The following is a 26,783-nucleotide window of genomic DNA, read 5'->3' as shown; positions in this document are numbered from 1 at the left end:
AATAAAAGCAAAATAAATCCTATCTTTCTCTCTCTCATAACCATACACAGCACTTCTAACTCCTAACACACCTCACATCAAACTGTGCTAGCAATCCCTAGATAACAGAGTTGAGTGCTGCTCGTTAACCAATCAGAGTGAGTAGTTTCTAGGTCAAGCAGACCTGGGCTTTCTGCCAAGAGTAAATTGACACCAGCTGGAGTTAATTGGTGAAGCTAGAATCTGCAAGTTTCCCACGAGAACCAATTAATAGAAACTGAACACCCCCTCACAGATTCTGCTGAACAATTAACACCAAATACACCTATGTAGGAGATCATTTTTCCAGCAAACCTAAACCCTTGCACATTCGCTTGTTCTTTATCTTTGCCAATGGTTTAGTTAACACATCTGCTACATTTTCTTCACTTGACACATAAGTACAGGTGATTACATTGTCTTGTACACAGCAACGTACATTTTGGTATTTTACAGAGATATGTTTTGAACGCGATTTGAAACCCTCTGTTTTACTTAATGTTATACAAGCTTGATTATCAATGTAAACTTGTACCGGTTCTCCACAATTTACATTTAAATCTGCCATCAAATGCTTGAAATAAATCACCTCGTTGCACAATTCACTCAATGCAGCATACTCTGATTCTGTTGATGACACACTTACAACGTCTTGCTTGCGTGACCGCCAGCTGATTAAAGCTCCACCGACCATTATGACTAGTCCTGTGACAGATTTTCTATCTGGCAAATTTCCCCAGTCACTATCGCAGTAGCAACTCAACATTTCATCCTCGGAAGAATTTAATTGTAACATATAGCCAATTGTCTGCTTGAGGTATCTCAGAACTTGTTTTACCCCTTTCCAGGCATTTAGTGTGGGTTTTGAGACCAATCTACTTAATATGCCTACTGCATAGCTAATATCAGGTCTGGACCACTGTGCTATATACAATAAACTTCCAATTACAGAGTGATATACATCAGGGTGTTCAAATTCAGGACTCTCATCTATGTGAAGTGTTTTTATGAAACCTGGATCCATAGGCACCGCTGCCCCTTTGCAATCCTGCATCCTGTATGTAGTCAGTAGTTGTTTAACTTTGTTCTGCTGACTAATTAGACAGCTGCCATCTTGGGCCCAGCACACTTCCAACCCTAGATATGTCCTAACCGGGCCTAAGTCTTTTGTACACCCACCTGCAGCATACAATCTTTGCCCCCTCAGGCGCTGCTACTGGTGTAAAAACCTTGTGCTCATTCAGAGAGGACATCTCTTCCTCCATTGCCTGTTTCCAGCGCTCTGCCTCCTCTTTTGGTAACTTTAACACCTCCTGAAAACTCTTGGGTTCTGCACTTACACTAAACACATTTGCAGTATCAGGAGAAAAACGCACCGGAGGCACTCCTTTGTTTTGTCTTTTAGATCTTCTGGGAGAAAATTTTTCTTCTGACCCACTTTCCTCCTCAGAACTACGACCTCTCTTTTGTTGCTTAGCAACTGGTCTTTGGCTAACTCCACTTTCCTGAGAGCTCTTATCTGAACTTTCCTCCCCCTCAGACTCTGATTCTCTGTGTCTACCTTCAGAGTCATGAAGCTCCTGGGAAGGTTCAAACCAAACCTCAGTATTGGCATGTAGTCTCTCCCAGCCACTATGTTCACAAAAACTGGCATTCCTGGAGATCACAATGCCATTTGTCCCTTCAGCAAAGCGGAAACCTTTTCCCAGCTCCTGGTAACCCACAAACACTAGCTGTTTGGTCTTAGGATCTCCCTTCTTTCTCATTTGTTTCGGAATTAATACCCAGGCTTTTGATCCAAACACATGCAAATGGTCAATTTTGGGTTTTTTCTGAAACAATTTAAAGTACGGGGTTGTACCTATTGTTTGATGAAAGAGCCTATTTTGGAGATAACACGCGGTGAGCATGCTCTCCCCCCAATAAGACATGGGTAAATCAGCATCATCAAGCATGGCAAACATCATATCTTGTAAAGATCTGTTTTTTCGCTCTGCAACGCCATTCTCCTCTGGGGAAAAAACGTTCGTTTTTCTATGCCCAATGCCACGCTTTTGTAACCAATCTTTAAAGGCATTTGACATAAATTCGCCACCTCTGTCCGTCTGAATCCTTCTGAGTTTAACAGACAGAAATCTTTCCACAGATGCCACCCAGCCTTTAAACTTAGTGAACACGTCACCCTTATTCTTCATGGGAAAAACCCAAGAATAACGCGTGGCGTCATCCACAATTGTTAGTGAAAAGCGCGATCCACCCCTGCTTACAGCAAATGGACCAATTACGTCCATGTGAACCAGCTGTAGCGGTGACTCACTAACTCTGTCACTTCTGGGGTAAGAGACTCTGTGGGTTTTAACCTTTTTACACACATTACAATCAAGGTACTTGTTACAACTCTTTAAATTACCCCCATCAGCCAATTCGGACATTTTTAGTACACTTTTCCAGCAAGCATGCCCCATTTTCCTATGCAATAAGTGCACACAGTTGTCATGTATAGCTTTGTTATTCACTGCAGGCTGAGATTTACTGACTACTGCTGCAACTTGAGATCCTGCTTTAAGCCAAAACAAGCCTCCCTCTGACTTAGCAGTGCCTAAAATCTCACCAGCCTTCTTAATAATGCAACTGTCTCCTTCAAAATACACTTTAAACCCAGCTTTTAGCAAACAATCTACAGACATCAGATTGCTCCTTAATGACGGCACACAAAGTACATTTTGCAGACATTCACGAAGACAAGGAACAAAAACTGCACCCCCCGAAATCACTTCGGATGTACTTCCGTCTGCTAGAGCCACCTGGCTGCGCTGTGCTGAGTTCTTGGAAACAAACAATTCATCTGAATTCACGATGTGGCGAGACGCTCCCGAATCGACCACCCAGACCGCTTGTTTCTCATCAGCAATCTTGACCTCGCCGGTCACCAGCTGAGCCGACTGTTTTCGTTTGAAGAATTTCTTTTTCCGCTGCTGCTGCTGCTGATCTTGTCTCTGCTCCTGCACCGGCAACTGAGACTTGACCAACTCCGGACATTGTCGTTTTAGATGCGCTGAAGACCCACATCGGAAACAACGCCTAACAGCAAACGCTGACTCCTCACCAGTACGCTGCTCTTGCTTCACCTCTGGCACGGCATGAGAACTCCTTCCAAACCGCCCACCTGTAGAAGCCTCTGCAGCCAACGACCTTTCTTGCCTCTTCTGCCATTCTTCAATCAAACGCCCAGTAACGTAACTGACTGATAAATCACGCTCCTGTATGCCTTCTAGAGACAAAACTAAATTGTCCCAGCTTTCCGGGAGAGAACTCAAAATAATAGCCACCTTCTCCTGCTGGTCTAACGCACAGTCTCTTTCCTGTAGCGCAGCAAACTTTAACTGTAAACTGTGTAGGTGTTCCTGCATTGTAACCCCAGGCTGTAACATTGCCTTGTACAATGCCTTGCGAATGAACAGCTTGGAAACCGCTGTCTCACGCACATGGAGTTCTTTAAGTGCTTGCCACACACCTCTAGCTGTCTTGATTCCCCTCACATACGGCAACTGGGAATCTTCCAGCCCCAAGACAATTGTGGCCCTTGCTCTTTGGTCTTTATCGAGGTCTTCATCATCAGGCTTCGTAGGAAACTTACTCACCACTTGCCAGAGACGATCCCTCTGCAGCACTGCCTGCATGCGTTCCGACCACAGCAAGTAATTGGAGTCATTCAGACGCTCAAAAGCCATCTGAACTGGTTGTGAGGCCATCTTGAGAGCGATGTCCCTGGAACCCGGAACCAGCTACTCACGACCACCGAGAGAGAAAACAGGAACCACAGCACCCAGCACTCACACGCTGCAGCTGTTGTCCTTCTGTCCGCTGCGTCACCAGCTCACCACGGTCAGGAACCAGCCAGGAACAACAACTTCTGGAACTACTGGAACCAACGCCGTTGATGCTGACACCACCGCAACTCAGGCTGGCAGCACAATGCCCATAACCTCATGGAACTTTGGAGTGTCAGGCATAGCCCTACTGGCTTTAGCCCAAACGTAGCAGAGTTTTCCTGCACAGCGAGGAAGCTAGTTGCGGCGGTAATGACTAGTCAGCTAGACTCAGAATAACTATTTACAGGATTTATTAAAAGGGAAAAATAAAACCAGCAGAGTTTCTGCATACAAATAAAAGCAAAATAAATCCTATCTTTCTCTCTCTCATAACCATACACAGCACTTCTAACTCCTAACACACCTCACATCAAACTGTGCTAGCAATCCCTAGATAACAGAGTTGAGTGCTGCTCGTTAACCAATCAGAGTGAGTAGTTTCTAGGTCAAGCAGACCTGGGCTTTCTGCCAAGAGTAAATTGACACCAGCTGGAGTTAATTGGTGAAGCTAGAATCTGCAAGTTTCCCACGAGAACCAATTAATAGAAACTGAACAATAGAAGCCTTCTATGATGAAGCCAAGAGGGCTTCAGAGGCAGCAGATGTCCTGCAGTCAGGAAAAGGAATTTGTACGGGATTTTGTGGACTCTTTGAAGAAATGTGCAGGTGACTTCTTTCAGCCCCAGTTATCAGGTCAAGCAGTGGTTTCGTGGCAGGGATGATGGGAGTTCTGGGGAGCCACAGGTTCCCCAACCCCGCTCAATGGTTTGAATGTTCCTGAAACAAATTTGCCAGTATAGGGTTGTGTTGAATTCAGCTTTGAGCAGATCCACTGAAATCAATGGACTGTTCCGGGGGGGGGGGAGGGGGCAGGCAGGTGTGGTGGACACCCTGGTCCTGAATGGGATAACTGTGCCAATAAAGGACCAGGTGCAAAGGACCGCCATGCTTATATAGCAGGCATGCAGAACCTTTGGCCCTCCAGACATTGCTCAGCTGCAGCTCCCATCAGGCCAAGCAAGCTTAGCCAATGGCCAGAAATGACAGGAGCTATACTTCAGCAACATCTGGATGGCCAAAGATTTCCTACATCTGTAATATGAAACAAAACAAACAAACAAACAAAATAAATAAATTCCTTCCAGTAGCACATTAGAGACCAACTAAGTTAGTTATTGGGATGAGTGTTCGTGTGCATGCACACTTCTTCAGATACCATGCACACGGAAGCTCATACCAATAACAAACTTAGTCTCTAAGGTGCTACTGGAAGGCATTTTTTTATTTTGTTTCAACTACGGCAGACCAACATGGCTACCTACCTGTAAATCAGCCACCATAGCCATTAGAGGGCCGTGAAAATTTGTGTCCCGGGCTTTTTAGACTCATCTAAAAAGACTCCCCCTTCATGGATCACTGCCTTGCCGTGGCAAAGGGGCTTGAATAACTCAGGGAAGCTAGGAGCTATGCCATGCAGGGCCACCCAAGATGGACAGGTCATAGTGGAGAGTTTTGACCAAACGTGATCACCTGGAGCAGGAACCGGCAAGCCACTCCAGTATCCCTGCCAAGAAAACTCCATGGACAAAGACAACAGGCACATAAATGTTATGATGCTGGAAGATGAGCCCCTCAGGTCAGAAGGCGTCCAAGGAAGAGGAATGCTACTGAGGAAGAGCGGAGGACAAGTACAAGTAGATTCAGAGCTGATGAAGTGGCTGGGCCAAAGCCGAAAGGACGCTCAGTTGCGGATATGCCTGGAAGCAAAAGGAAAGTCCAATGCTGTAAAGAAAAATATTGCATAGGAACCTGGAATGTAAGAACCATGAACCTGGGTAAGTTGGATGTGGTCAAAAATGAGATGGCAAGAATAAATATTGACATCCTGGGCATCGGTGAACTTCTTTGAGAATTCCTGGAGAACAGGCGAAGTCCCGGCAGACTGGAGGAGGGCAAATGTTGTCCCTATTTTCAAATAGGGGAAAAGAGAGGACCCAAATAATTACCGCCCAGTCAGTCTGACATCAATACCTGGGAAGATTCTGGAGCAGATCATGAAGCAAACAGTCTGTGAGCACCTAGAAAGGAATGCTGTGATCACCAATAGTCAGCATGGATTTCTGAAAAATAAGTCATGTCAGACTAACCTGATCTCACTTTTTGACAGAATTACAAGCCTGGTAGATGAAGGGAATGCAGTGGATGTAGCCTACCTTGATTTCAGCAAGGCATTTGACAAGGTGCCCCATGATATTCTTGTAAAGAAGCTGGTAAAATGCGGTCTTGACTATGCTACCACTCAGTGGATTTGTAACTGGCTGACTGACCGAACCCAAAGGGTGCTCATCAATGGTTCCTCTTCATCCTGGAGAAAAGTGAATAGTGGGGTGCCACAGGGTTCTGTCTTGGGCCCGGTCTTATTCAACATCTTTATCAACGACTTGGATGATGGACTCAAGGGCATCCTGATCAAATTTGCAGATGACACCAAACTGGGAGGGGTGGCTAACACCCCAGAGGACAGGATCACACTTCAAAACGACCTTGACAGATTAGAGAACTGGGCCAAAACAAACAAGATGAATTTTAACAGGGAGAAATGCACTTGGGCAAAAAAAAATGAGAGGCACAAATACAAGATGGGTGACACCTGGCTTGAGAGCAGTACATGTGAAAAGGATCTAGGAGTCTTGGTTGACCACAAACTTGACATGAGCCAACAGTGTGACGCAGCAGCTAAAAAAGCCAATGCAATTCTGGGCTGCATCAATAGGAGTATAGCATCTAGATCAAGGGAAGTAATAGTGCCACTGTATTCTGCTCTGGTCAGACCTCACCTGGAGTACTGTGTCCAGTTCTAGGCACCACAGTTCAAGAAGGACACTGACAAACTGGAACGTGTCCAGAGGAGGGCAACCAAAATGGTCAAAGGCCTGGAAACGATGCCTTATGAGGAACGGCTAAGGGAGCTGGGCATGTTTAGCCTGGAGAAGAGGAGGTTAAGGGGTGATATGATAGCCATGTTCAAATATATAAAAGGATGTCACATAGAGGAGGGAGAAAGGTTGTTTTCTGCTGCTCCAGAGAAGCGGACACGGAGCAATGGATCCCAATTACAAGAAAGAAGATTCCACCTAAACATTAGGAAGAACTTCCTGACAGTAAGAGCTGTTTGACAGTGGAATTTGCTGCCAAGGAGTGTGGTGGAGTCTCCTACTTTGGAGGTCTTTAAGCAGAGGCTTGACAACCATATGTCAGGAGTGCTCTGATGGTGTTTCCTGCTTGGCAGGGGGTTGGACTCGATGGCCCTTTTGGTCTCTTCCAACTCTATGATTCTATGATTCTATGATATGATAGCCATGTTCAAATATAGAAAGGGATGTCACATAGAGGAGGGAGAAAGGTTGTTTTCTGCTGCTCCAGAGAAGCGGACACGGAGCAACGGATCCAAACTACAAGAAAGAAGATTCCACCTAAACATTAGGAAGAACTTCCTGACAGTAAGAGCTGTTCGACAGTGGAATTTGTCATATTTCAGGAGTGCTCTGATGGTGTTTCCTGCTTGGCAGGGGGTTGGACTCGATGGCCCTTGTGGTCTCTTCCAACTCTATGATTCTATGATTCTAGGCCGCTGAGAGATCCAGCAGAACTAGGAAACAGCTCTCGCCTTTGTCCCTAGCCCGCCGGAGATCATCAACCAGCGCGACCAAGGCAGTTTCAGTCCCATGGTGAGGCCTGAATCCCGATTGGAAGGGATCCAAATGGTCCGCATCCTCCAGGTGTGCTTGGAGTTGTTCGGCAACCACCAGCTCAATCACCTTGCCCAAGAATGGAAGATTTGAGACTGGGCAATAGTTAGCCAAATTGATTGGGTCTAAAGATGTTTTTTTAAGAAGCGGTTTAATGACCGCCTCTTTCAGCGGGTCTGGGAAGGCTCCCTCACAGAGGGAAGCATTCACCACCCCTCAGAGCCCATCGCCCAGCCCTTCCCGGCTCGCTTTTATCAGCTAGGATGGGCAAGGATCAAGGAGACAGGTGGTCGGTTTCACTTGTCCAAGCAGCCTGTCCACATCCTCGGAGGTAACAGATTGGAACTGATCCCATATAAGAGGACTAGACAGAACTCCAGCACTCTCCCACCCTGGCCCTGCTCCCACGGTGGAGTCTACCTCCTTCTGAATCTGAGCGACTTTATCTGCAAAAAAACTTTGCAAAAGCATTGCGGGAGATCTTGGGGTCCCTACCAGGCCCCGGTGGTGCAGGTGGTTCCGATAGATTGTGAACCACCTGAAAAAGTCTCCTGCTGCTGTTTTCTGTAGATGCAATGGAGGCAGTGAAGAAGGCCCTCTTCGCCGTCGCCATTGCCACTTGGTAGGCTCGACGTTGAGCTCTAGCCCGTGTCCGGTCTGATTCAGAATGAGTTTTCCGTCACTGGCTCTCTAGCCGTCTCAACGATTGTTTCATCACCCTCAGCTCCAGGGAAAACCATGGGGCTGTCCGGGCTCCATGCAATCGGAGAGGGCGCTTCAGAGTCAGACAGAGTCAGACACCAGGGAATCAGCTGAGACGCCATCAACTTGGGATAAAACATCCCCTATCACTCTCTGGAAACCAGTTGGATCCATTAAGTAGCGGGGGCGGACCATCCGAATCGGTCCCACCTCCATGCAGAGGGGATGGGTCGCGGAGAAGTCAAGTTGCACCAGGAAGTGGTCTGACCATGGCACTTCTTTTGTTTCGCTTTTAGTTAGTGTCAGATCACCAACATCCGTAGAGGTAAACACCAAGTCTAAGGCATGTCCGTGGCTATGATTTGGGCCAAAACGTATTCAGGGACAGCCCCATGGAGGCCATGCTTTCCACAAAGTCCCGAGCGGCCCCTTGTAAGGTCGTGTCGGCATGGATGTTAAAATCCCCCAGGACAACCAAGCTAGGTGTCTCCAGGAGCATATCCGCCACGACCTGAAGCAGCTCGGGCAGGGAATCCTTGGTGCAGCGGGGAGGTCGGTACACCAATAGGAATCCTGTACTGCCCCTATTGCCCAACTTCCAGAACATGCACTCAGAGAACTGGGTCTTCCCAACAGGACGCCTGGTGCAGACTAATGACTTCCTAAAAATCACTGCAACCCCCCCTCCCCGCCCACATGACCTGGGTTGCTGTGCGTAAGAGAAACCTTTGGAGAAATAAATATTTGGGTCCAGGCAGCGCTTCCTCGGCGTAGGTTCTGCTCTCACCCTGACCTGGCCAAAGAAATTGCAGAGTAGCAGCGGTCCTGCTTCCGTGTGACAAAAAGGGATAAATCAGTCCAGAGACAGTCCGTCCTTATCTCTAGTAGCTTTATTTACAGAGCAATAAATCAGTCACAGACACCATCGGAGCATTCCGGCATCTTTGTGCTTTCCAAAAGCACTCTCACAGCAGCCTCTAAGTTGAGCTGCTTCTCTGTCCGTTGCAGAGACAGATCTGAAGAGCGTCAGAGCAACATCCTGTGACTCACTTCTCTGCATGGAGCTCCTCCCAGCTCCTCCCAGATCCAGATACAGGACACCAGTGAGTTTTAACCCTGTCAGTTCCAAACTCCACACCCCCTCTTGTCCTGCATCTGGAGACAACAGTCAACAATGCTTTCCCCATACACAGACCCTCACAGAACTCCTCGTGCTTCTGGAAGGTCAATGGTTTTGTGAAACCATCAGCGAGGTTCTTTGTTGAGGGACAGTATTTCAGAGCAACTAGCCCCTCACGAACGCTCTGACATACATTCCGGAAACGTATGTCCAAATGTTTGGTCCTCGCCTTGAATTGCCCCGTCTCAGCCAATTTGAGGCAAGGTTGATTGTCTTCATGCACCACAACAGGCAGACAATTCTCTCCACAGATTTCCTTGACCAAACACACATAGAACTCCAGCTCTCTGCAAGCATCTGATAGCGCACTGAACTCCGCTTCAGTAGATGAAAGCGCTATGAGACTTTGCTTCCGGGACCTCCACCCAACTACTGAGTCCCCAAACCTTACCACTAGGCCTGACACTGATTTGCGGTCTTCAGAGTTAGCCCAATCCGAATCCACAAAACAAGTCAGCTTCACTTCTCCTTGCGCTGGCAACCTAAGACAAAAGTCTTTGGTTTCCTGCAAATACCTCAGAACTCTCTTGATGCCATTCCAGGCTTGCACACTAGGGTTTGATGCTTCCCTGCTGAGCAGATTGACAGCAAACGCAATGTCAGGTCTGCTCCACTGGGACAAGTACAACAAACTCCCTAGGGCTGACTGAAACACTTCAGTATTTTCGAACACAACGCGTTCTGCTTGCTGGCTGTCTTTCACGTATCCAGCTTCCATGGGTGACCTGGCACCTGCACAATCAGACATCCTGAACTTCTCAAGCAACTGTTCAATCTTACCTTTCTGGCAAAGCAAAAAGCTACCATCCTCAGTCTTCGCTATTCGAACACCTAAGTAGGATTTGACATCCCCAAGCTGCTTCAGCTTGAACCGCTTTCCAAGCTCCCTAGCAAACTTCTTCACCTGTTCACTCGTTTGTGCCATCATTAAGATATCATCAACGAAAACAAGAATCACTTCCTGTGTCTCTCCTGACCCCTTCAGGTACAGGCAACTGTCTGCAAGAGACCTCTTAAAACCTAGCTCTTCTAAGGCTTCATGTAGACACATATTCCAATTCCTGGCAGATTGGCGTAATCCATAGATGGATTTGTGCAACCGCCACACGATGCCTTGCTCACTGATTTCAAACCCTGGAGGAGGAAGCATGTACAACTCCTCCTGGAGATCTGAATTCAGGTAGGCAACATCTACATCAAAATGGTTCACCTTCCAACCTCTCTGTGCTGCTATCGCCAAAAGCATTCTCAAAGTCTCCGCTCTTGAGGTCGGCGAATAGACCTCTGTGAAGTGAACACCCTTTTTCTGTGTGAATCCACGTGCCACTAATCTCGCTTTGTACTGTGGTTCTCCCATTTCTGTGGGTTTCAAGCGGTAAATCCACCTACAACTAACAGCCCACTGGTTAGCCGGTAGCTGAGTGAGTGAGAACACACCAAGAGACTCCATTGAGTTCATCTCCTTCTGCATCGCCTCACGCCATTTGCTAGCTTCTTCCTGAGGCAACTTCTGAACATCCTCAAAGGATTCAGGCTCACACCTAGCCACACCAACCCAAACACTAGTGGCTTCATACCTTTCAGGAGGCTTACCCTTGGTTGACCTAGCTGACCTCCTCAGCATGAATTCTGGACCTGCGCCTGATTCACCTGGATCAGCCCTACCATCTCCTGTGTCAGAAACCTCCCCCTCTGACCTGCTGCGCCGTTTCGGGCGTACAGCTGGGTCTGCTGGCGAGGATGGTTCACTCCTCGGCTCAGACTTGACAGAGACCTGTGGAGGGGTCTTGGGACTCCCTTTTGGAGAGGTTTGGGGCCTCTGCCTTGGAGATCCCTGCTCTGGACTCTGTGGCTGTGGACCGTGCACCTCAGCAACAGGTTCAGCCTCGTCCTCCTCCTCCTCATCACCTGAGTCTAACAGAACATCTGGGTTCCCGTGAAGACGTTTCCACCCACTCTGCTCGCAAAACTCAGCACTGCCGCTAATAAGCAGCTTAGACTGGTTGCCAGTAGGGTATGCGAAACGCCACGCCTTTGAACTCGGCTCATAGCCTACAAAGATCATCTTCCTAGACCTTGGCTCACCCTTTCTGCGCATGGCCTTTGGAACCAAAACCCAAGCCTGAGAACCAAAAACGTGCAGAAAGTCCACCTTCGGTTTCTTTCCATGAAGCAGAAAGTACGGTGTGTCTCCTACACTTGAATTGAACACCCTGTTCTGCACAAAGCATGCTGTCTTATAACTTTCAGCCCAAAAGCGCTGTGGCAAACCCGAGTCTGCCAACATAGCATGCGCTGATTCCTGTAAAGTGCGAAACTTCCTCTCCGCCACCCCGTTCTGTTGCGGAGAGTAGGGGGCAGTCAAACGATGACTGATACCTTTCTGCCTGAAAAACGATTGCAGCGCAGAACCTGTGAATTCCCCCCCGCGATCAGATTGAAAGGAAACCACCCTGGTAGAGAAACGCAGCTCTACCGCTGTGATCCAATCTCTGATCAGTGCAGCTGCTTCTGATTTGCATCTAAGCGTAAACAGCCAGGTGTGTTTCGAAAAATCATCAATCAGAATCAGAACCCATTTAGACCCAGCTAAAGAAGGTGTGGGCATGGGTCCTGAGAAATCTGCATGCACAAGTTCAAAAGGTTTACTGGTCCTTCTCTCTGACCTGGGGTATGTGCATGTTGTGACCTTTGATTGCTTACAGGCTTGACAATCTAGGTATTTGTCACATGCCTTGAACCTACACCCAATTGTGTTCATTGCTGCTTTCCGTACAAGTGACCACCCAGCGTGCCCAAATTTTCGGTGCCATAAGTGAATACAATCATGGTGTGGTGGGACATTAGCACACTGCACTTGGGCATCATCAATGGACTCTCCACTAGCCCCATTTTCCACCAGCCCCATTTTCCCACCAGCCCCATTTTCAATGGGCATCTCCACCAGAAAGAGCCTGTCTTTCCTCTCAACACTGTAGATCTTCTTCCCATCCCTGTAAAAAGAGCACAAATTGTTAGAGAACAGAACATCAATTCCAACAGCCAATAATGCTGACACTCTCAAAAGAGAATGGGCAAGTTCTGGGACGAAATAAGCTGGCACTTCACAACCTAGAAAAGAGCAAAACAAAGACCCAGATTCAATCAGAGGTTTTTTCGATCCATCTGCTAAGATAACATAGCGTCCAGCTTTAACTGTCTTGCAGTTCCTCAGGAGCTCTCTGGAGTTAACGAGGCAATGCGACGCTCCACTGTCGACAACAAAAGAAAAAGTGTCTCTTTGGCTGTTTTCCAAAGATGCCATGGCGTTGGTTGCACCCCCACTGTCAGTGTCCTTCCTGGTTGCCATGGCCACAGCCTCCCCCCGACTAGGGCTTTCGCTGCTTCCCAGACAGACCAACGCAGCTGTGAGGTGATAAGGTGCCTTGTCTTCCTCCTGGCCTGCTGCTTTCCCACGTCTCTGCTGAGAACCGGCTCTGGGAACCTGCTTTGTTGACATTCCACGCTGGCCGGTGTCCTTGGCAGCCTGGGCTTCTAGCGGATGCTTCCCAGCGCTGTTGGACGTCGCCACAAAGCACAAACAACTCTTGGAGACTTTGGCTTTCGCAGAGCTCTTGGAACGGCTTGCCTGGCCTGCACCCCCTCTCTTGGGTGCTCTGCTGCCTAAGGAACAGCCTGCCACTGCCTTCCTCTTCCCAGCTCTCAGCCGCTCTCCAGCACCATCACACAGATGTGTTGAAGCACAGCTTCCCAAAACAGCTCCAGCCCCCTCTAGACATAGGGCATTCTCTGGGCAACTCTCAGCCCCCTCTGGTGTGGCTCCCACTAAGGCTTGACATGCCCTCTTCAGTGCCTGCCACGCGACCCAGGGCTTCCTCCCTTGGAGCTTTGGCAACAGCCAAGTATCAACGCTGGCCCTTAAAATGGCTAGCACCCTTTGCTCTCTCTCCAGAGCAGCCACGTCTGCTTCAGAAGCTTTTGCAGACCTCTCACTGGACTGGGCAAAAACTGGATCGGCCTGGGTGCAGTCCCACAGCTTCCTTTCTGCCAGCCAGCGGTGCATGCTCTTACTCCAGGCCTCCCAATTGGCTCCATTGAGCCTTTCGAAGGGGATGTTGAAGCTTTCATGGCCCTGCTGTGCCTGAGCAGCAGCCATCTCCTCCCCCCGGGGCTTCAAGCGTACTCACAAATTGCCAGCAAGCTGGACCTCCGAAGCAGCAGCCTCCCTTGGCTCTTGGCTCCGATCTCCAGCATCCTCCCACTGCCCTTCCTGGCAGGAGATCACAGCAACTCAAAGCTGGCAGCCTTCCTCCCTTCTCACACGTGTCAGGAAACACGGACCATCCATAACCTTTGGAGAAATAAATCTTTGGGTCCAGGCAGCGCTTCCTCGGCGTAGGTTCTGCTCTCACCCTGACCTGGCCAAAGAAATTGCAGAGTAGCAGCGGTCCTGCTTCCGTGTGAGAAAAAGGGATAAATCAGTCCAGAACAGTCCGTCCTTATCTCTAGTAGCTTTATTTACAGAGCAATAAATCAGTCACAGACACCATCGGAGCATTCCGGCATCTTTGTGCTTTCCAAAAGCACTCTCACAGCAGCCTCTAAGTTGAGCTGCTTCTCTGTCCGTTGCAGAGACAGATCTGAAGAGCCTCAGAGCAACATCCTGTGACGCACTTCTCTGCATGGAGCTCCTCCCAGCTCCTCCCAGATCCAGATACAGGACACCAGTGAGTTTTAACCCTGTCAGTTCCAAACTCCACAAAACCTGGTGGGAAAGCGGCAAGGACAGGCCCATCTGCTTCATCCAACCAGGTCTCTGTCACACATGCCAGGTCAAAGCCTCCATCCACAATCAGGTCATGGATGGCAGTGGTTTTATTCATCATTGACCTGGCATTGCACAGCAACACTTTCAGGTCATGTGGGTTTCCCTTGCTGATTCCAGTATCCTTCTGGTCAGGACCAGACCTGGAAGCAGGGATAGTCCTCAAACAACGACTAACTCCGCCTCCTCGGTAATGACATGGTCTGGTCTTAGCGTCTCCTGCCCGTGATCACTGAGATCGGGTGTCCCAATACATTCCCCCCTGTGGAACCTGCCCCAGCCATTCTATTGGCTGAGGCCCACTCCCAGGCAGCCCTGACCCTTTCCCTTAAAAAGCAAAATACAAACTATATAATAACTTAACAGAATAATAAAAAAGAAGCAAAGCAAGAAACAATAGTGCTAAAATTAAACTACTCCCCAGCCTGACTAAATACTTATCCAACCCCAATCAGAAATAAAACAAAAAAATTATAGAATATTATAAAAAACAACCACCACAATTTAAAGCACAGCAAATTAAAAGCACTTAAAACATTTAAAACCATTTTGTCACTTGCTGCAGGGAGCTGCATAGGCCTCTAAACTGTGGTGGTGAGTGCAGGCTCCGCCCCATAGGCCAGATGGAGTTGGCAGGAAAGGGAGCGGCCCACCCAGCACTCACTAGAGCAGCAGCAGCAGTGTCCCAGAAGCCTCCCTCAGGCCTCTTAAGCTGTGGTGGTGAGTGCAGGCTCCGCCCCTTAGGCCAGATGGAGTTGGCAGGGAAGGGAGTGGCCCACCCAGCTCTCACTAGAGCAGCAGCAGCAGTGTCCCGGAAGCCTCCCTCAGGCCTCTTAAGTTGTGGCGGTGAGTGCAAGCTCCGCCCCCTATGCCAGATGCAGTTGGCAGGAAAGGGAGCGGCCCACCCAGCACTCACTAGAGCAGCAGCAGCAGTGTCCCGGAAGCCTCCCTCAGGCCTCTTAAGCTGTGGCGGTGAGTGCAGGCTCCGCCCCAGGGAAAGATGGAGTTGGCAGGAAAGGGAGCGGCCCACCCAGCACCCACTAGAGCAGCAGCAGTGTCCCAGAAGCCTCCCTCAGGCCTCTTAAGCTGTGGTGGTGAGTGCAGGCTCCGCCCCTTAGGCCAGATGGAGTTGGCAGGAAAGGGAGTGGCCCACCCAGCACTCACTAGAGCAGCAGCAGCAGTGTCCCGGAAGCCTCCCTCAGGCCTCTTAAGTTGTGGCGGTGAGTGCAAGCTCCGCCCCCTATGCCAGATGCAGTTGGCAGGAAAGGGAGCGGCCCACCCAGCACTCACTAGAGCAGCAGCAGCAGTGTCCCGGAAGCCTCCCTCAGGCCTCTTAAGCTGTGGTGGTGAGTGCAGGATCCGCCCCCTAGGCCAGATGGAGTTGGCAGGAAAGGGAGCGGCCCACCCAGCACTCACTAGAGCAGCAGCAGCAGTGTCCCGGAAGACTCCCTCAGGTGTCTTAAGCTGTGGCGGTGAGTGCAGGCTCCGCCCCCTAGGCCAGATGGAGTTGGCAGGAAAGGGAGCGGCCCACCCAGCACTCACTAGAGCAGCAGCAGCAGCAGTGTCCCGGAAGCCTCCCTCAGGCCTCTTAAGCTGTGGCGGTGAGTGCAGGCTCCGCCCCCTAGGCCAGATGGAGTTGGCAGGAAAGGGAGCGGCCCACCCAGCACTCACTAGAGCAGCAGCAATAGTGTCCCAGAAGCCTCCCTCAGGCCTCTTAAGTTGTGGCGGTGAGTGCAAGCTCCGCCCCCTATGCCAGATGCAGTTGGCAGGAAAGGGAGCGGCCCACCCAGCACTCACTAGAGCAGCAGCAGCAGTGTCCCGGAAGCCTCTCTCAGGCCTCTTAAGTTGTGGCGGTGAGTGCAGGCTCCATCCCCTAGGCCAGATGGAGTTGGCAGGAAAGGGAGCGGCCCACCCAGCACTCACTAGAGCAGCAGCAGCAGTGTCCCGGAAGCCTCCCTCAGGCGTCTTAAGCTGTGGTGGTGAGTGCAGGCTCCGCCCCCTAGGCCAGATGGAGTTGGCAGGAAAGGGAGCGGCCCACCCAGCACTCACTAGAGCAGCAGCAGCAGCAGTGTCCCGGAAGCCTCCCTCAGACCTCTTAAGCTGTGGCGGTGAGTGCAGGCTCCGCCCCCTAGGCCAGATGGAGTTGGCAGGAAAGGGAGCGGCCCACCCAGCACTCACTAGAGCAGCAGCAGTGTACCGGAAGCCTCCCTCAGGCCTCTTTTTTTTTTTTAAATGATATTTATTGAAACAAAAAATTTTAAAATCACACAGAAAAAAGGCAAAATTACAAAAAAGAAAAAAAACAGCAGCATAGGAAGATAAAGAAAAAAATAAAACCATCGCTTTCAAATTCTCCAATTTCCGTTACCTTCTTTCCATGACCTCCTCCTCCTCCCATCTCTTGTATCTTGATTAATAATTATCACAGCAAATCCTTTCCATAATTCATAATATTTTATCATTACGTTACCTTACTCTATTATTACCTTGTCTTATAAAAACGACCTTAGAGCTTAAAACTTAAATCTTTTTTACCAACTTCTCATAACCATTACCTTTTTGCCAAATTCTTTAAACAGTTTTACAAGAGCCAAGTAATTTCATTTCAACATTTTCCCAACATTCATAAAATATTTCTAGTAATAGTAATATAAAAAGTACCATAAAATAAAAGCAATCCAATCTTCTTCCAGCGTCCCCTCCCCCCGGTCACGGGATTGTCAGTCTTTTTTTGTCCCATTAGTCTGTCACATTAACCTGGTGCTCTTATATCCCAGGCCTTCAAATCTCTTCCATGTCCCTTTCGCAGCTCTTCTTCATATTTCCCTTTCACTCGCGGGAACTCCAGCTTAATAGTGTTTTTGACCCTTTTCAGCAAATCAGCCCTTTTCTCACAGTCCAGACTAAGCTCCATGTGATGTTTATTTTATTTTTTTTATAAATATTTATTAAAGTTTTCACAATATTACAAAACGAAAAAGAAAAAGGAAAAAAATACAAAATAAAAAGCAGTTAAAAACAATTCCAACTTTTTGTCACTTATCTTTCATTTACTTATTTCCCAGACCTCCTCATACCTCCCTTTTTTGTATTCCAGTTCAATTGATTAGTTCAGCAATTCCTTTCCCTCCTTATTTTATCCTGATCTTTAATCTAGATATATTGTAGCATTAAATTTTTACCTGTTAATAATCCATTTATTTTTCATATTCCTTTATACCATTACAGCTAGAAGCCACTTAACCTCAATCCGACATCATTCTAGCATTCATTAATTTTGCAATATTTCTGTAAATAGTCTTTGAATTTCTTCCAATCTTCTCTCACCGTCTCTTCCCCCTGGTCTCGAATTCTGCCAGTCATTTCTGCCAATTCCATGTAGTCAATCACTTTCATCTGCCATTCCTCCAAGGTGGGTAGATCTTGTGTTTTCCAATACTTTGCGATGAGTATTCTTGCTGCTGCTGTAGCATACATGAAAAAAGTTCTATCCTTCTTTTGCACCAATTGGCCAACAATGCCCAAGAGAAAGGCCTCTGGTTTCTTCAGGAAAGTGTATTTACCGTAAATTTCGCTCTATAACACGCAGATTTTTTCTCCTAAAAAGTAAGGTGAAATGTCTGTGCGTGTTATTGAGCGAATGTGTGGTCCCTGGAGCTGACTTGCCGGAGCGCAGGGGCAAAATAGGCAAAAATCAGCCAAAAATAAGATCGGGCGGGCGGGCGGAGGGAAGAGGGAAGGCGGAAGCTTTCCTGCATTCTGCCTCAGGGTCTTACTGCCCACCCGCTTCTGTTGCTGCGTTTGCTCAAACTGAACAAAGAGCAGGGAATCCCCTGCCCTCCTGGCAAGCAGAGGGTTAAGGAAAGGATCGAGTCCTTCCTTCTATTTCTTTCCTAGTCACACTCCCACCACTTCCTCCTCTCTGTGCTCTAGGGACTCGCAGGCAGCCGAAAAACACGCAAGTGGGAGAGAGAGAGAGAGAGGGGGGGGGGGCTGGCTTGGGTGGGGAGGGGGGAACTTTTGCTTTACAATGGTAGGTTTCTCATTTCTTTTCCAAAAGCAGAGAGCCCTGCCCCCAGCCCCCCTCCAAATTACAGCTTCTCCAAGCAATGTACTGCTGGAGGGAGACAGTATGCTTGTTTGGAAGAGAAACCCTGCTTCCCTGCTCGTAAGTAACAGCAGGCTGGATTGCAGAGTGAGACATGGAAATCTCTGGATTTATATGCTGTATATCAAATATCTTAATCTGTACTTTCTACACGCGGCTGGTAAATCAGAATCTCCTGAGCCAGGAGGATTACAGCATCTCTCCTCTCCCCTTCATTAAAAGCCTAATACTCTTCTTTGAAGAAGTATAACGTGAGAATGTTTTTTTTATATATTTTTAAAAGTTCTTTTCCTCAATGTGAGCTATACACTGATAATTGCTGCCACAATAACAATTGATTGAAAATGGAATTTAGTCTGCCCCCCCCCCCATAGAGAGCTGTTCTTCAAACGTTTAGCCTTAATACAGTGGCTGATGTAATACCCTTCTGCTTCACTAGGCATTTTATATAGGGACATTAAAATTGATTTTCTACATCTTGGCAGATGAAAAAAAGTGTGTTACATGCCCTATTGCCCAAAAGTGTGCAAGCACAGAGCAAAGGTTGCAGTGACAGAGGTGGCCAAAAAAGAAATACAGTAAATAAAAAAGAAATCATACTTCGTATATCCTGCCTGGCTTGGGTGGGTGGGGGGGACTTTTGCTTTCCTTCCCTCCCCATTTAAAACGTGGTTACAAAGCATGGATCCACATGGATCCTCAGGATTTTTGCATTGGGCTACTCCAAACTCACTGTCAGATCACATGTCTGTGGCCACAGCATGAACCACAAAAATCATACATCCACTGTTTCATTTAGAATATTTTTTTTCTTGTTTTCCTCCTCTAAAAACTACGTGCGTGTTATGGTCTGGTGCGTGTTATAGAGCGAAAAATACGGTATCTTTGAACAGGTTCACATTTTTTGCTGTCATATTAACCCCCAGGTATTTCACTTTCTTTACCACAGTCAATCCTGTCTCATTCTGAAACCTATCTCTTTCAATCGGTGTTAAATTTTTCTCTAAAACCTTAGTTTTTAACTTATTCAATTTAAAGCCTGCCACTTGACCAAATTCCCGAATTAGTTCTAGAACCCTTTTAGTGCTAGATTCTGGCTCCTGTAACGTCAATACTAAGTCATCTGCAAATGCTCTCAGTTTATATTGTTTGGCTCCAACCTGTATACCCTTGATCAACCGGTCCCTTCTAATCATATTTAGCAAGACCTCCAGGACCGATATAAAAAGCAGTGGGGAAATTGGGCACCCCTGTCATGTCCCTTTTTCTATTTTAAATTCTTCCGTAACCACATTATTTACAATTAATTTAGCCTTTTGTTCAGAGTATATAGCACCTATACCATTTTCAAAACCTTGGCCTACCCCCATCCCATGTAAGTTCTTCTTCATAAAGCTCCAAGAGATATTATCAAAAGCTTTCTCCGCATCCACAAATATCAAAACTGCTTTAGTGTTTATATTCACTTCTAGTTTTTCCAGAATATCTATTATATTCCTCAAATTATCAGACAAGTGCCTTCCTGGGAGAAAGCCCGCTTGGTCTTTATGAATCTCTTCCATCAGTACTTTTTTCAGTCTCTTGGCCAAAATGTCAGCAAAAATTTTGTAATCCACATTAAGTAACGATATAGGGCGGTAGTTCTTGAGCAGAGTCTTTTCAGTCTCTGTTTTCGGTATAAGTGTAATGTACGCTTCTTTCCACGACTCTGGTGCCCTTTTCCCCTCCAATATTTCGTTACAGACTTCCCTCAAAGGTTGAAATAGCCACTCTTTCAGAGATCTATAGTATCTAGAAGTCAGTCCGTCCGGTCCTGGAGATTTGCCCAGTTGCATATTTTGGATGGCACCTTCAACCTCCTGTTCAGATATTTTGTAGTTCAACCTTAACTTACTTTCCTGAGAGATTTTTTGTAATCCATTTGTCTTCAAAAATTGGTCTATGTCCATTTCTTTCTGAGGCCCTTGCGTGTATAGTTGTTTGAAATACTTCTGAAAGCAATTTTGAATCTCAGATGGGTTGTGTATATTCTTTCCTTCCACTTCTAAATTTGTGATGGTATTTAATTTTTGTCTTTTCTTCATTTGCCAGGCCAACAATTTCCCACATTTGTTAGCTGATTCAAATGTTTTTTGTCTCATTTGTTTAATTTTCCATTCTATTTCCTGGTTCATTATTTCCGTGTATTGTACTTGATATAGTTTTATTTCTCTCAAAATCTCCCGGGACTTTGGTTTTGCTCTCAATTTCTTCTCACTTTCTTTTATTTTTTCCAAAATTTTATCTTTCTTCTCATTTTGACTTCTCTTCTTTATAGCGTTCTGTTGTATCAAGAACCCTCTCATAACAGCTTTGCTAGCGTCCCAGATTACTCTCTTCTCCACATTAATATTCATATTTAATTCAAAGTAATCTCTCAATGTTTTTTGAGCCTTCTTTAAAACTTCCTCATCTCTAAATAAGGTGTCATTCATCCTCCATCTGAAGGAGCCAGTTGATATTAATCTCATCTCCATCTTAACAGCATTATGGTCAGAGCAGGTTTTCGGGCAGATTTCCACTTTCCTGGTCTTCGGTGCCATTCCTCTAGTTACCCATATTTGGTCAATTCTAGTCCATGTCATTTTGGCTTCAGAGAAGAAGGTTCCCTCCTTAGCCAAGGGGTTCTTTATTCTCCAAATGTCCACTAGATCCAAGTTGTCTGTCATCTCAAAAAAGGTCTTCGGTAGTCTACCATCCTTGGTGACTACCTGTTTTTGTGCCTTGTCCATATAAGTAGATACCACGCCATTCATATCTCCCATCAAAACTACATTGTAATCCAAATAGTCCATGAGGACCTCATGCAACTTTTTAAAGAAATCAGATTTCCCCTCGTTTGGTGCATAAACACCTACTATCAAAAAATTTTCTCCCTGTATTTGAATTTCAACTGCCACAAATCTTCCTTGGTCATCTTTAAATAAAAACTTTGGTTGCAATCTTTCTTTTACATAAATCACAACTCCTCTTTTTTTTACCTTGTCCGATGAAATAAACTCCTGACCAAGTCTTTTGTTCACCAATAATTTCCTGTGTAATCTTGTTATATGAGTTTCTTGTAAGCAAATCAGGTCCAATTGCTCCTTTTTTAATAGATGAAACACAGATCTCCTTTTCTGAGGGGAGTTCAAACCGTGGCAGTTCCAAGTTAAAAGTTGCAGAGCCATGATGTAGGTACTATGCTTCTCCTCCAACAGCACCCAGTGCTTGTTCCTGTTCTGTCGGTGGTATCACCTTCTTTAAGCGCTCTCTCAGTTCAGGAGAGAGATCTGGAATGTCTAGAGTTTCACTTACAAGAGTTCTTAACTCTCCTTTGGCTTTCTTCTGCAGGTCTTCTCCGTGGTCTCTCCAAAATTTAATTTTGTCGTCCTCTGATCTTATCTTTATCTTTTTGCCTTTATAGCTAAAAGACAAACCTTCAGGAAATTCCCACCTAAAAAAGATTCCGTTGCCTCTCAATTGTGCAACCAAGTCCTTGTAGTTGGATCTGAGGTCCAAAAGATGTTTCGGAATATCTTTAAATATCTCCACTCTTGATTGATGTATTACCAAGGTCCTTTGGAAGTGTAGGCTCAAGATTCTGTCTCTCTCCTCTTTTGTTCGAAGGGTGATCAGACAGTCTCTCACTCTGTCTTTTCTCCCTCCTTTTCCAAGTCTAAAAGCTCTCACTATCTTGAAACTCTTCTCCCAACCGTTGTGAGGTGCAGCCCATCACTTGCCAGAAGTCCATCTTCAAGAAACTGCAGTCCGTGATCTAAGAATCCAAACCGTTCCTGTTTACACCATTTGCGAAGCCAGCTGTTCACTTCCACTATTTTCCCCTCTGTCCCTGGGCCACGTCGTTCAACTGGGAGGACAGACGAGATGACAATTTGTGCATTTAGTTGCTTCAATTTCCTGCCGAGAGCCTCGTAGTCTCTTTTGATCTTCTGGAGGCTATTGCTTGCAGTGTCATTGGTTCCCACATGAACCAAGAGGAAGGGGTATTTGTCAGTGGGTTTTATGATTCCTTGCAGTCGTTCAGTTACATCTTGGATCTTAGCCCCGGGGAGACAGCACACTTCCCGAGACATCTTGTCAGGCCCACAGATCACTGCTTCTGTTCCCCTCAGTAGGGAATCCCCTATCACCACTACACGCCTCCTCTTGGGTTTGGTCGGGGTTCTTCCGTGAGCTGTCCGTTCCAAGGTCGCCTGTGTTGGGAAACTGCCAGGGAGATAACGTCCATCACGGCCCCCAAGCCGGAGTTCGGAGATTCCATCGGCCTCCCGTAGTCACGCAGATCCAACAGTTAGGGGCACAAAGCCTTTGGAATTCCTAGCCACATTCCAGGGCTTGGTGCACCCTCTTTCAGCAGAAAGCACAGTCAAAAGCTTGCACCGCAGAAGAGCAGAAGAGCATTTTTACAGACTTTATTTAGAACATGAACAGAACAAAAGAAAACACGTCCATTCTCAGTCAGCGTCTCTGACCATCTGACAAAAACGAAAGGAATATCTGAACAAAAACATCCTGTGATCAGGACATGCGCAGACTCTGTGACTCCCCAAAGCCTGCTCCCTTTAAGGTGGAACGGAAATATCCTAACATCCTCCCCCTTTCCGTGTAACCTGTTGTACCTGTGGTTCACCAAATTGCAACCTTTGTACATAAACCTTAAGTTGTTCTTTGTTAACAACCTTAGACAACAGATCAGCAGGAATTTCATTTCCTGCCATGTAGGACACCCGAATCAGTCCTTTCTGAATACACTCTCTTGCACGATGTAGCTTAATCTGCAAGTACTTGGTTCTCTGCTTGCAACTCTCCGAGTTCAGCAAAGCCAAACAAGATCTATTGTCTTGATACACTTGTACAGGACATTTCACAGACACTCTGATGTCCTTAAACAGTTGCATCAACCATTCACAATCCATGAGTGAAAATGACAGAGCATTGAGTTCTGCTTCACAGGAACTTAGGCTCACTGTTGTCTGCTTCCTGCACAACCAGTCAAACAGGCAGTGGTTGTACATGTAGCATACTCCAGAAGTGCTTGTACCATCCGTGGTGTCACTTCCAAAACTTGCATCTGCAAAGATTTCAAGACCTCCAGTCTTCTGACTGGTGAACCTCAGCCTGTAGTGCATAGTCCCTTTCAAATAGCGGGCTATGCGCTTCAGAGCTTTCCAATCCTGAACCGTAGGATTGTTGGCATGTCTGCTAAGCAGATTACAGCTTACAGCTATGTCAGGTCTTGAACATCTGGCAATGAAATTTAGCTTGCCTAGAATGCATCTGTATAGCGTTGTGTCAGAAAACGCTTCAGCAGTACTGTCTACCTGGTAACCTGTCACCATCAGTGTGTCTGCTGGGTTTGCATCAACCAAATTCAACCTGGTTAATACATCAGCAATTTTCTGTGTTTGGTGTACCAGAAAATTACCTGCTTGGTCCTTCTCCACCTGCAGAGAAAGATAGTTGGATACCTCACCAAGATCCTTCATGTCAAAGTGCTCCTTCAGTTGAGCTAGGGTGCTTTGGTAAAATGCCTGATTCTTCCAAAACATCAGAAGATCATCAACAAAACATAAACAATACAGTTTGTTTTGCCCCTCCTCCTTGACAAACACACATGGATCAGCTTTGCCCTGGTGAAAACCTAGAGAAAGCAATGTCTCAGTGAGTTTTGTGTTCCAACACCTGGCACTCTGCTTGAGACCATATAAGGATTTCCGCAGTTTACAGACCATTCCCTTCTGTATCTCCATCCCATCAGGTGGAAGCATGAGACCATATAAGGATTTCTGCAGTTTACAGACCATTCCCTTCTGTATCTCCATCCCATCAGGTGGAAGCATGTACAGCTCCTCCCCCAAAACCCCGTACAAAAAAGCTGTATTAATGTCATGATGGGTAACATGCAGTTTCTCCTCCGCAGCGATCTTGAGCATTAGCCGAATGCTCTCATATTTGACTGTGGGAGAGTAGGTCTCGTGGTAATCCTGTCCTGGTACCTGTGAAAAACCTCTGGCAACCAATCTGGCTTTGTGTCTGACTACCTTGCCATTCTGGTCTGTCTTGGCCTTGAAGACCCATTTGCTGCCAACCAGTCTCATTCCTGGGACTACCGGTACCAGTTCCCAAGTTTGGTTCCTGTTCAAGGAATCAACTTCAGCCTTCATGGCATTAAGCCAAGGCTCAGCATCTTTAGAGGTTAACTCCTGAACCTCTTTGAAGCTTGAAGGTTCCCATACCTTCTCTGAGCTACCAAGAACAGCAGTTGCTGTCTTAGCAAACTCATCAGCATACCTCTTTGGAGGTCTGCCCTTGGTCGCCCTTTCAGACCTACGTACTAGACGCAAGTCTTCTGGACTCATCTCCTCTTTCTTAGGAGAAAAGTGACCAATGGTGAACAGTGGTTCTTCCAGTTCATTGTCAGACGCATCAGATGGTCTGACTGAGGCCTTTGCGCTCTGGTAGTCTGCTGTGTCATCACTTTCACTGACATCAGCAGCAGTGCTGCCCACTGAACTGGAATCCGAACTCTGATCATCATCATCATCATCATCATCTTCATCCTCATCATCATCAGCAGCAGCTTTCTCATCTTTAGCTGCTTGCTTGACATCACCTTCATCCTCCTCTGGGTAACTCTGGAAAATTCCCACATTTCCCCCCCACTTAGGATTGTACTCAACACTCCTTCTGAACTTAATGGACTTAGAGCCAGTCATCCATACCCTGTATGCACCTTTTTCGTACCCCATGAACAAACCATGTGCCCCACGCTTCCCAAGCTTGTTGGTTTGTTGTGTGCGTACCCACATGTCCGAACCAAAGATTTTCATGTGTTTGGTGTTGGGTTTCTTGCCAAACATCTTCTCATAGGGGGTACAACCAATGGGTGATGACAATCTGCGATTAAACGCGTAAACAAAATTCCCCAGAGCCTCCCCCCAAAACTTATCAGGGAGATTGGCATCATGCAACAAGGTTTTTATTCCTTGCAGCAATGTTTGATTTGCTCTCTCCGCAAGACCATTTATCCATGGCGATCTGGGCGTTGACATGTCATGCTGGATTCCCTTCTCAGTCAGGAAAGCTTCAAACTGCTGAGAAGTGAACTCCCCGCCCCGATCAGTAAACAAAGAAGAAATACGTTTACCGTGCACATTCTCCAACCAAGCACAGAATGCCTTAAACTTCGGAAACGCTTGCGATTTCTGTTCGAGCAAATACACATGAATGTACCTGGAAAAAGAATCAATCAGAATCATGAAGTACCTTGCTCCTCCTAAAGAGGGCGCAAGTGGACCAACCAGGTCCGCATGTACTAGCTGGTAGGGTTTGGAAGCCTGCCTGCTAGACTCCTTGCCTTTTGGAGCAACCTTCACCTTGTTCTCTGCACAAGATACACACTTCATGTGAAATTTACAGGGTTTGATGTTCAAACCCTCAACCACCTCTGGCATCTTGGCCAGTGCCTTCCAAGAGAGGTGACCAAATCTTCGATGCGCATCGTGAATGCAACCTGCATGAAGAACTTTGTTAGTTTGTGCAACACAACAAGAATCAGCCTTAGATACAACAGCAGTGTCATCATAAGATATATGGAACAAACCATCCATAAACTTTGCATGCAAATAGTCCTCTTTTCCTTTACTGATGACACAGACGCTCCTCTTGAAGGAAATCTGAAAACCACGCCCAGTAAGCTGTGGGACGCTCAGCAAGTTGCTTGCAGCTCCTGGAACAAAAAGTACATTACTGATGGTAGTGTGCAGACTTGCAAGTTTCACAGTCCCTTCTCCTGCAATTTGCAACGTCCTTCCATCAGCCAGGTGGATCTCACCTTCCTGAGGCTTGAAGGAGATAAAGAGATGGCGATCCTTCGAAATGTGGCGCGTACAGCCTGAATCAACAACAAAGCTGCCTTTGGCTGTTGGAGCAGTCCTTACAGCAAGCAAACCCTTGTTTTCCACTGGTGTGGGCTTTTGCAGCTTGCCCCCCTGCTTCTGGTCAGCAGACGTGCCTTTAGCCTTTGGTGAAGCTGAGCCAGCAAACAACGCTTTGTTTTTCCCTTGCGCGGGCTCTTCACCCTCCCTCTGCTCCTGGCCATCTGCAGGCGGCTGCCTGTGTTTACCTTTGCCTTTCCGGCCTCTGCAAAGGCGATGGCCTTGGTTCTCACGAGAACCAGAGCTCTCAGCTGCCGACTCCTTGGCTCCCCCTGGAGGCTGGAATGCTGCCTGGGATGACGTGACGGTCAGCTCCCCCTGCAGCTTGCAACCGGTGCCCTCAGCATCCC

The sequence above is a fragment of the Podarcis bocagei genome (genome assembly GCF_964188305.1).
Source record: "Podarcis bocagei genome assembly, chromosome: W".
Taxonomy (NCBI): domain Eukaryota; kingdom Metazoa; phylum Chordata; class Lepidosauria; order Squamata; family Lacertidae; genus Podarcis; species Podarcis bocagei.
This window is presented reverse-complemented; position numbering follows the sequence as displayed.